The sequence below is a fragment of the Solanum tuberosum genome, unplaced genomic scaffold, assembly GCF_000226075.1.
Source record: "Solanum tuberosum cultivar DM 1-3 516 R44 unplaced genomic scaffold, SolTub_3.0 scf00151, whole genome shotgun sequence".
Taxonomy (NCBI): domain Eukaryota; kingdom Viridiplantae; phylum Streptophyta; class Magnoliopsida; order Solanales; family Solanaceae; genus Solanum; species Solanum tuberosum.
The window spans coordinates 334,166-344,998 of NW_006239077.1; positions in this window are offsets into that span (position 1 = coordinate 334,166).

Sequence of the window (10,833 nt, forward strand, 5' to 3'; positions counted from 1 at the left end):
GTTGCATTTTTATTGGTATGATTTATCTTTATTTTGCATCTTATGTGAATTTCTTATTGCAATTTTTTTGTTCAAAATAGTAAAAAATTTAACAACTTTATTGGAAGTCTACTAAGTACTCATCAAACATTTTTCTCTTACATCAATATTATATTTAATAAAATTATCAAAATTTTATCACTCTTTATAACCGCGCGAAGCGCGGAGAAGTTCACTAGTTCATATATAAGATATGAACAAAATAGTGTGTACTAGAGCTATCAAAATGAGTCTAAATATAAGTAATTCATTCAATTCGTCCAGAATATTATAGGTTAGGCTTAAGATCATTTAAATTTGGTCAATCTCAAGTCATTCAAGCTTTGACCTATTTTAAAAGGATCTTCAATTGATCCCAATTCAATCCCTTTTTAGACTTTATATTTGCATTGGTGAAATGTATTTTCTCATATTGAATATATGAATTACTATCTATTTTATATCTTTTAGGATTTTTCTATCCATTCTTTTAATTTTTAAATTGATTTTGATCAAACTAACTAAAATAAATTAAACTATATTTTTTCATAGAATACATGTTGAGTGAGTCATCTTAAATGTATGTTTATTTGGTTGGTATAATGTTTGGTGACTTTCCACTTCAAAATCAAGAATTTATTTTTTTATTTTCTCGAGTTGAAATTCAAATTGTGGTTATAAAAAAAAATAGATATGACACCCTATATAACGCATATGCTAGTTCTATTCAGATGACACTTGACATAACTTTATCGTATAAGTGAGGGACCATGTTTCGTATATGAGAAAGTGTTGGTTTAATATAGATTGAAGGTGTTGTAATTCCTTGCACGTTTCATCATGAATACTTCAAGTTAACCTCGACGGAGTATTAAGCTCAAGATAGTAAGGTGGTGGTTGAGCTTAAAGTTAAAAGTTAAGTGTTAAGTCAAAGCAAAAGAGATTAACCTTTAGAAAATGAAATAAAATAGTGAGTAACTTGTTTGGCTTAATTAAGCTAACAGGTGTATCACCTACTTGAGCTATATGGATCTAGTTAAAGGGGTCAAGGTTCATGGATCAGATTTAGGCCTATCTTAATGGACTTATTCCAGGCCCAAACTAAATAAGAGAAAAAATAAAAATAAAAGAAAGCTAAACATTTAAATCTGCCAAGACCGTATGTAGTTAAGCCCAACTAAGAATAAAGCAAGTAGGTGATGATTTTTTGAGCAGCTTGATATAAACAAGTAGGTTCATCACCTACTTGATCAATTAGTGGCTGAAATAGAGCTAAAAGAAGGAAGGTTCTATAGGATATTTTAATCATTAAGAAGGCTCCATGTAAGAACAATATTAACTATTTTTTCACTCATTTTACCATACAAAAAATCATATTTAATTTCAACTTTCTTCAGTTCTCTCAAGGCTTAAAACATCAACCTTAAAATTTCTCCTAGGGATCTTGAAGAAACCATCATTTTTGCAAGACAAAGTAAGTGAAAACACTTGTGAATTTAGCTTAATTCTCCCATGAAAGATTAGGAAAATATGTTATTCATGCTTAAGTATAAATACAAGGCAGAATGTTTTCACAAGATACTACTCACTTTTCTTGGTTATTAAGAGATTTTTCTCTTCTTCTTTGTTTTAGGTGTAAAGGGAAGTTGAAGTTCTTAAAAATTTCAAGTTAAAAGGAGAGGTTGCAGAAATTGAGATAAGGTAACTGCTTCATTTCTATCCTCCTTGTGTATGAGTGTGGATAAAGAATTATGAGTGTGTTGTTATTAAGAACTCAAGGGATGGTGATTTCAATATTTAATTGCTATGATAAAGAATATTTGGAACAATTTTAGCAGCTATTTTATGTGTATATGTTTCATGCCTTGAGACTACTCCTTAACGCAACACAATGCTTAGAGCCTCAAGTGACCCCAAGTTATCCTCTTGACATGATACTAAGATATCATATTAAGATTGAAAATACTGAATGCAGAAATAAGTTTGAATATGCTATAATATCACATAAGAAGAATCTGATAAACACATCGTAAACAGAAATAACTATTTGTCCAAAAGCCTCTACCAATGCGAGTCATTTAAATTGATTAACAACAACAATGTAATTATTTATTACCTCCACGGCCTCTCTAATTACCTTCACATACGGCATTCCTTAGTACCTCCTCGTCCATTTTGTGGACGTCCTTTACCATTATTACCTCATCTCGTTGGAATCACTATTCTAGTTTGTTGTTGAACCTGGCCAACGATTTGTTTATGGGGGAATTTCCTCAGTGTCTCGACTCACTACAATTAAAACATTTGCGGTCAAGTGAGGGTATGTTGGCTGATACATACGAAGTCACTTGACCGCCTTGAGTTAGAGTTTGCTCTGGAACCCCCGAATGAAAATCCATAGAAGTGGGTATAACTGACTGATTCGGACAAGCTGAATACAACTGTTGACTGGAACCTTTAGAATACAAACTACTATAGTTATCCACATTTCTGGAATTCTTAGACAATGTCTTGGCATGTCCAATTTGTCGAACTTTGATCCCTTTACTTTCTTCACATAGCCAATCACTTCATTAAAGCTCTTACCTGCAGAGTTTATATGCACAAACAAAACTTGTAACTCACAATTCAAACCCTTGATGAACAAGTGAATTTTCTCTTTCTCATTGTTCACCAACTATGTAGCATAATGGACAATGCATGAAACTTAGCCTCATAAGCAGCCGCAGTTATGTTGCCCATCTCAAGAGCTATAAACTCATCTTTCTTTCGATCTCATAGAGTATGAGGCACATGCTTCTCTAAAAATAAGGCATTAAACTGTGTTCAAGTCAATAGAGGTAAAAAATGATTATCGACATTCCATAAAGGCTCTCCACAACTGTTTTGCTTCACCTTGAAGATGGAAAGTCACAAACTTCATCCCATGTTGTTTCATAATATCCAACTTATAAAGTCTCTCACAACAGTTCAAGATGAATTCAAAGGCATCCTCACTCTCGAAACCATGGAACACAAGAGGCGTAAGCTTCAAAAACTTGGTCAGCATTTTATGTTCAGTGCTAGTCATCACAGGATCAAGTTATGGATAGAAGAGAGAATTAGTGCCCGAGTCTTAGTCCATCTAAGGAATTACAATAGCAACAAGATGAGTAACTGGAACCTGAGTAGCCTACACAGTAGGAGTGTCTCTAGTACCTGTTAGCCTGCTCAGAAAGGCTAACACTTGCTAAATCACACCAATGTGCATAGGGAGAAGACTTGTAACCCCATTTTCACCTCTAGTTCAGCCTCATCCTCGACCTCTATCTCAACCTCTTCTTTCACATGATTCTAGGGTGGGGTGGGGCTGCCTCACACGGTACATTCTCTTCTTGAGTGTCACCTCTGGCGGTTGTTGCCCTTTCTCTGTCCCTGCCTCTACCTATGTCGTGTCTTATCACTGGTTGCTCTGCGGCTCTGCCGCCGGAGCTACTTTGTTGCACCATTACGTCTCGTGTCAACTATCTACAAATAGAAGAGTGAAAGATGTTAGATACCAATTTAGATCGTCACATATCAATTGGAATCAAGTTATAGCATAAAAGAAGAAATAAGAGATAATTTTCCTAAGTCATGTAGCCTCTTGCAGAAAGTACATACGTCTCCATACCATTCTGTATGACTCTAGTAGACCCGTTTTGGTACAAATCTAGTGCTTTGATATCAACTTCGTCACAATTCAAATCGTCGTGAGTGACACCCACACTAAACCACCTAGTGATGGAACCAACTACCAACCAAAACCTTAATCCAACAGATCATTTCTAAAATTAGTTCTTCATATAAAACTAAGAAAACGATTTAAAACAAGTAAAGAATTGAGTCCTCATAAACTCAATCTAATAATCGAAACATGTATGCATAATTAAACTTCTAAGAATTGAAATGCGTAGTACTAAAACTCTAGATAATCAATATTGGGGATGGAACCCCGAAATTAAAAACATAAGTCTAATAGAATAAAGTGTCTATGCCCGAAAAAATGATCAAGAAGATGATAGAAAACCCCTGAAAGAGTAGAGTACCCTTGAATTTGAAGACAAACATTCCTTAACTAAGGTCTCAGATCAGCCATTAGAAGATATCATGTACTCAACAAGAAAATAACATATACAATATAGGTACACATACCACAACAATCACCAATATGTATAGACTACCGGTCACAATATCATGAAACAACAGATACATGGATGCATGTCACACATGATCAGAATTACAAATACCCTGTCCTTTCATGGAACCACAAATACATAAATTGTTAGTGTACAGGCGCGGTACCTGACCTAAGCAGAGATAGTGATCATATCAGGTGTAGTACTTGAGTTAATTGTTAGTATTTATATCAGGCATAATATCTAAGCCAACCATTGGTATACCTATACCGGCATAGTACTCGAGCTAATTAGTAATCACAAACTATCATGGACAATCACAAACACAATGAACAATAACACTTAAAACTACAAGTCACATAAACAAGTTCATTGCATGAGATTATCAATATAATGTCATTTCATATGCTTCCTTATGTTTTACCCTAACATGCATTGCACTAATGATACTCTAAAACAGTAGACATGCATACATACATAAACCGAAAAATATACAACCATTACCTACCTTATATCAAGCCCCTTGGAAACTCTAAAGAACCCAAGCTTTCTCCTTTTAAAGTGTCTTGACTTGTTTTTGGTCTAAATAAATAAATAAACACAACAATCAATCATAAATGGCCTAACAATATCAAAATTATCACAAAATCCTAATTTTAGGCCAATTCATGATCATTCTATCCAAACTAGGGATTTTTCCACTATTAATTCAAGTCAAACACCTCACTCAAGAGTAATATCCTAGATTTTAATGCCTAAGAATCAATTTACAAAATTGAAGAGTAACAAACTTATCTTTACCTACGAATTTCGTGCAAACAATAAGTGTAAACAACCCTAAGTTGCCCCTCCCAATCCCAAGAACAATAATACAGAAAATAGAAGGTTTTGAGACACTTTCTACATAAAATCTCGACCTACTCCGCTATAGCAATCCTGACCCGCTATAGCGGCTGAACCCTTGTAACAGCCCGTATTATGCATATGCTTATTCTATTCTTGTGATACTTGACATAGCCTTATAGTATAGTTGAGGGACCATGTTTCTTATATGATTAGCGTTGGTTTAAACTAGCTTGGAAGGTGATGTGATGCCTTGCACGTTGCATCATGTGTATTGCAAGTTATAACTCCAACGAAAGTATTTAAACTCGAGACGGGAAGGAGGTAATTGAGCTTAAAGTTGAAAGTTAAGTGCTAAGTTAAAGAAAAAGAGATTAACAATTAGAAAATGGAATAAAATAGGTGAGCTGCTTGTTTGACTTAACTAAGCTAGTAGGCGACAAGTTGGTGCATCACCTACTTTGACTTATTGACCAGACCAAAGAACCAAGTAGGTGCATCACCTACTTGAGCTATATGGATCTAGTTAAAAAGGCCAAGGTTTATGAATCAGATTTGGGCCTATGCTAATGGACTCACTTGAGGCCAAAACTATGTTAAATAAAACAAAATGAAATTAAAGCCCAGCAGCCAAATTTGCCAAGGCCCAATATATTTAAGCCCAAGTGAAAGCTAAGAGGTGCATCACCTAGTTTAACCTTTTGAGCTGCTTGATGATATACATAAGCAGGTACATCACCTACTTGATCAATTAGTGGCTGAAAATGGACCAAAAAAAGGAGGTTCTAGGGGATTATTTTTTTATGGTCAATAAGGCTCCTTATAAACCCAATATGAGCTGATCTTTTCACTCATTTTAACATACAAAATTCATAATTCACCCCAACTCTCTCTCTCTTTTCTCTTAAGGATTAAAACAGCAGCCTTAAAGTTCCTTCTAGGGTTCTTGAAGAAATCTTCATATCTGCAAACCAAGGTAAGAGAAACACTTATGGATTTAGCTTAATTCTCCCATGGAAGACTAGAAAACATGTTATTCATGCTCAATTATAAGTAGAAGGCAGAAGTTCTCACAAGCTACTGCTCACTTTCTTTAATTATTAAGATACTTTTTTCTTCTTCTCTGGTTCAAGTGTGAAGGGAAGCTGAAATTCTATAGGAATTCAAGTTATAATGAGAAGTTGCAGAAATTGAGGTAAGGTGACTACTCCATTTTCTTCCTCCTTATGTATAAGTTTAAGTGAAGAATTATGGGTGTGCTGTCATAAAGAACTCAAGGGGGTGGTGAGTTCAATAATTGGTTGTATGATAAATAATATTTCAGGCTGTTTTATGTGTATTATTGTTGGTGCAGCTTAGGTAATCTTTGAAAAGGATATATAATGTGTATTGGGTAGAGAAGGAGGGTGTGTTGATGCACATTATTTTAAGGGCTGTATGGGCTCATTACCAGTGAAAGTTAGTTACTATTTTACGAGGCTCAGGTGTGATAGCTGCTAATATTAGCTTATCATGACTTACAGATTAACACCTAAAAGGGGAGGCTGAATCGTGATAGTTATATTGGTCAAAGAATAAAGTATGTAAGGCAATTCGATTCAAAATTCTTCGACATGAAATCTGATCCTTACAATTAATATCAATAAGTGAATTTCCTAAGTTTTATTCCTAGAAAAGGAAATATAGTGGCAGCGTACGATCTCCAAATAGCTGACAATATTTCTCCCTTTCCTTAGTGTATAGAATTACTTCATTATATGTTCACTACTCTATACTTGTGTAATTATCCTCCTATGTGCTAGTATAGAAATGGTATTTGCAAAAGCAATTTTGATGAATCCTCCTCTTAGTCAGTTGAAGTCAATTGTGTCAGTTAAGCTCACAAGTAATGCATTAATGTACATAGCTCCTTATGTCATGGTTATTGCCTTAAAGTATTATTTTCATGTCTTCTACTACTGGTCCGTAGTTCCAAATATAAAAAATGATTATGACCACCAAAACAACAATCTCAAAGATTAAATAATCTAATCGAAGCAATCTGTATAATTAAGGGTGGCAGCTCAGGGGTGAAAGCCTAGCATGGCCCGATCCCAATTGGTATAGAGGGGTGGCAGCTCAGGGGCGAAAGCCTAGCATGGGCCGATCCCAATTTGTGTAATTATGAGGACCGCATCCCAGGGGTTAAATGGGTCATCATCTTCTACCACTGATCAGTTGGTTATTCGTATCACATGCCTTATAAAGATGATAACACACAGAAAGTTAAAGACAAGAATGTAACATACATAATCCCACAAGAGTTAACAAAGGTGGTCTTCTATTCTGATTTATGCACATATATTGATACTTGATTTCATTCGAACTCTTATTTTATATATGTTTACATATTCAGTACATTTTCTCGTACTGACGTCCCTTGCGGGGGACTCTGCATTTCATGCTGCAGGCACAAGTACTTCAACTAGTTGACCTCCTCGCTAGGAGCACACGACACTAAGCTACTTTTGGTGAGTTCCAGATTGATTCGGAGCTTTACTGAGTCCTTGGTATATTCATTTTGGTAATGTATCATATTTAAGAGTAAGACGGGGTCTGTCCCGACCTACTATAAGGTTTTCTATCTTTTAGAGGCTATGTAGACTTATGTATATGGGTTTGTTGCATCTTAACAAGTTGTGGTCTCAGCGGCCAAGTCATGTATATAAGTGTTAGGTCTACTTATGTTGGTTCGTATCACTGCATCCTATGTGAACTTGTCACAAGATTGTCATAGTTATATGCATAGTAAGCACAGGTTACATGTTGATTCTCTCAGGTCTTTAGGGCATCGGGTGCCTGTCCGTCTTAATGGGATTTGAGACGTGACAAGAGTGGTATCAGAGCAGGTCATCCTAGGGAGTCCACAAAACCGTCTCTATGTAGAGTCTTGCTTATGGATGTGTTGTGCACCACGTTTATAAACAGGAGGCTACGGGACATGAAGGAGTTGTCTCATTTCCTTTGTTTCTTAGATCGTACGATAGAACCAGTGTTGTAGGCGAATCATTTATAATTTCTAAATTGTTTTATTATAGCAAGGATGCCGGTTACGAGAAGGAGCAAAAGTACTGGTAAGCGAGTAGATGTGGTTGCCCAAGAAAGGACGAGCCAGCCACCACCTAGTCAAGCTGTTTAAGGTGAGGCTCAAGATGAGTCTCCCTCACAGACTTCCCCGACCCCTCCATCTCCAAAAGATCTAAAGAGGGAAGCTGCACCTCAAGAACCCCCTATTAATGCTACCGAACAAGATTTGAAGAATGCGGTCCAATTATTGACTCGTATAGTTGCTGGCCACGGCCAAAGGCAAGAAGGTCCAGTTGCAGGTACTAGTGGTGTAGATAGAGAAGCTGGCATGCGGATACGTGATTTCCTGAATTTGGATCCTCCATCATTCACCGGGTCAGATCCTAATGAAAATCCACAAGACTTTATAGATCAGATCCAATGCACTTTCGATGTTATGCATGTAAGTGGTAAAGAAGCACTCGAGCTAGCAGCATATAGATTAAAGGGTGTGGCTGTATTGTGGTATTAAGCTTGGAAGCAATCCAGGGGAACAGATGTACCATCAGCTACATGGAAAGTGTTCAAAAAGGCATTCCTTGACCATTACCTGCCAATGGAGATCCGAGAGGCCCGTGCGGATCAGTTCTTAAATCTCCACCAAGGAAGTATGAGCGTGAGAGAGTACAGTCTCAAATTTAATTCCTTGGTCAGGTATGCTCCTAATGTAGTAGCTACTATAAGGGATAGAGTTCATCAATATGAGGATATATTAGATTCATATCTGGTTAGAGACTGTACCATTGCTTCGATGAATAAAGATATGGATATAGCAAGGATGCAAGATTTTGTGCAAAAATTGGAGGGCAAAGGCAAAGAAGAAGGACACAAGAGTCAGAAACAGGGCATTCTAAGAGGGCCAGATCCATGGGGCATTTTACCCCCATCCCAAGGTGAGTTTAGGCCTCGGTTCTTTAATAGACCGCCTAGGCTATCATCTTCCTACTCTACAACTAGTGCCCCACCTCAGTTTCAAGAGTCTAGGGGCAATCAGTTCGGGCAAAGAGGTGAAAGCCAAGGTTCACGAACAATGGGGTACCAAGAGCAGGGAAGTATGAGCCAATCATGACCTCATCGACAGTCTTGTAAACAATGTGGAAGAAATCATTTAGGTGCATGTCGATTTGGGGCAAATATTTGTTTTTGGTATGGTACACCAGGTCATATGATGAGAAATTGCCCTCATAGGGGTGTGGGTGGTGTGGCACAACCTACTAGATCAATTGTTGCATCCTCATCATCATCACCTTCTTTAGGTAGGGGACAAATGCCTACTGGTCGGGGTAGAGGAGCTAGGGGAGCAGCCAGTTCTAGTGGAGTTCAGAATCGCACATATGCTCTCGGGGATCGACAAAATTTAAAAGCCTCACCGGATGTGGTTACATGTACATTGTCCATCTTTTCACATATTGTATATGTATTAATTGATCCGGGGTCTACACTATCATATGTTACTCCATTGATTGCTGAAAAGTTCAAAACAATACCAGAATTATTAGTGAAGCCATTTGAAATGTCTATACTGATTGGTGAGTCTATTATAGCTAGAAGGGTTTATCGTAATTGCATTGTAACTATTTGTGATCGTGATACATTGGCTGACCTTGTTGAGCTACAAATGGTAGATTTTGATGCTATAATGGGTATGGATTTGTTAGCTTCTTGTTATGCCATGGTAGATTGCCGAACTAATATGGTGCATTTCCATTTTCCAAAAGAGGCAGTCCTTGAATGGAAAGGTAATATTGGGGAACCAAGAGGTAAATTTATTTCTTATCTTAAGGCAAAGAAGATGATGTCCAAAGGATACATATGTCATCTGGTGAGAGTGAAAAATGTAGATGCAGAGCCACCAACTCTTCAATCCATTCCGGTAGTGAATGAGTTTCCTGATGTATTTTCTGAAGATCTTCCAGGTTTGCCTCCAGAACGAGAAGTAGAGTTTGGTATTGATGTGATTCCAGATACTCAACCTATCTCCATTCCTCCATATATAATGGCCCCAGCAGAATTACGGGAGTTGAAGGAGCAATTAAAAGACTTATTAGAAAAAGGATTCATAAGGCCTAGTATCTCCCCATGGGGAGCACCAGTTTTATTTGTACGTAAGAAAGATGGCTCGTTAAGAATGTGTATCGACTATCGGCAGTTGAATAAGGTAACGATTAAGAACAAATATCCCCTCTCTAGAATTGATGATTTGTTTGATCAGTTACAAGATGCTAGGTGTTTTTCAAAAATCGACTTGAGGTCAGGTTATCATCAAGTGAGGGTCAAAGACAAAGATATACCTAACACAGCTTTCCGAACACGGTATGGTCATTTTGAGTTTTTAGTCATGTCATTCGAGCTAACGAATGCACCAGCAGTTTTTATGGATTTAATGAATAGGGTGTTCAAACCATTTTTAGATGTGTTCGTGATAGTATTCATAGATGACATTTTGGTGTATTCAAGATCGGAAGAGGACCAGGCTAATCACCTGCGGCAGGTTTTACAAATTCTTCGTGATCGTAAGTTATATGCTAAGTTCTCTAACTGTGAGTTCTGGTTAAAATCTGTGGCATTCCTAGGTCATGTTGTATCCGATGAAGGAATAAGGGTTGATAATCAGAAGATAGAAGCGGTGAAAAACTGGCCAAGACCTACAACGCCTACGGAGATCCGTAGTTTTCTTGGATTGGCAGGTTATTACAGAAGGTTCGTTGAA